Here is a 1,382-nt window from a genome sequence, read left to right on the forward strand (position 1 = left end):
CAGCTCCCCAGCCCCTAGAAGGCACTTCCTTCTCCAGAGTAACTTTACAGAAACCAGGGCTCTGTTGTAACTGGCTGAGGTTGGAATTAACTCCTCCTCTGTCTGCATTACAAAATATGTAAAAACTAACCAGCCCAGGCAGGTTTTCTATATCCTTGGATTGATCTCCTTGCCTCTTTTCAAGAGCTCTTTCTGTAAAATTGCCAGGTTCCATCTAAATTTAGCAATGTGATGTGGTACAAAGAGGCTTTCATGCATGCTGTGTCATCGAGGGGATTTCAGGCTTGTCTAATTGGTCTGCCCTGGTGAATCTGACGCAATCGTCCATTGATCTGTACTCAGGAATCTGGGTGGGAAGTGAAAGTACAGACAAGTCTGACTAGACCATCTCCACCATGTAGGAGCTTGCCACTCCATGGCTCTGAGACTCCCATGCAGGCCAATTCAAAATGAGAACTTGCAAATGGGTCTGAAAGTAAAATGAAAACGGAATCTATCTGCTATATTGCAATGACACCCATCAGATAGCAAAGTTTTGGGGTACAAGGTCAAGAGTCAGGGTGATGGACAGAGAGGGCCTTATGCACTTCCGACTATATATCCTTTCCCAGTGGTAGGGCACAGAAAGGTGGCACGGAAGAAGGTCAAGTGACTCACATGGGATCTAACTTTCCACGGCGGGACGGCCGCTCATCCACACCTTTCCCGACAGCACCTTCACAAAGGGATTCCACAAAGGGACTGGCTCCAAACCAAACCCGAGTTAGGCTAAGTCCTTCCTGATTTAGGACTTAAAAGGGAAAAAGAGAATTATAGGGTTTTGGAAAAACTAATACTAGGTGAATATTAATGTTTATGGTCTTTTACGCCCAAACAAAAATTTACACACCCAGGTTTATACTTTCAGGGATCATTTCTATAGTTTGTTACCAAAATTTACACACACACACAATGGTGAATTTCGTGGTTTCACTTTTTGATGTTTCAATTATCCATGATCAACTGTGGTCTAAAAATATTACATGAAAAATTCCAGAAATAAAGAATTAATAAGGCTTAAGCAGCATGATGTTCTGAGTAGTGTGGTGAAACTTGGCGCCACCGAGCTCTATCCCACCAGGCATGTGAACTAACCCTTTGTCCAATGTATACAGTCTCTACGGAATGTGCTACTTGTATCAGTAGCCATTTTGGTTATTGGGCCAACTGTCATGACATTATAGTGCTCGTGCTCAGGTCACCCTTATTTTACTTCATAATGGCCCCAAAGTGCAAGAATAGTGATGCTAGTAATTCAGATATGCCAAAGAGAAGCCACAAATGCTTGTTAAATAGTGTCAGGAGGTCGATAGTAGCCTAACACATCACAAGGCCTATATCAC

At 43.1% G+C, this 1,382-nt stretch overlaps 1 pseudogene; it reads left to right on the forward strand.

Annotated features, from left to right (window-relative positions):
• Nucleotides 1-891: 891 nt before the first annotated feature.
• On the forward strand, nucleotides 892-1,009 carry LOC136316562 (small nucleolar RNA U3; annotated as a pseudogene).
• Nucleotides 1,010-1,382: the final 373 nt, after the last annotated feature.

This window comes from Saccopteryx bilineata, chromosome 12, assembly GCF_036850765.1.
Source record: "Saccopteryx bilineata isolate mSacBil1 chromosome 12, mSacBil1_pri_phased_curated, whole genome shotgun sequence".
Classification (NCBI taxonomy): domain Eukaryota; kingdom Metazoa; phylum Chordata; class Mammalia; order Chiroptera; family Emballonuridae; genus Saccopteryx; species Saccopteryx bilineata.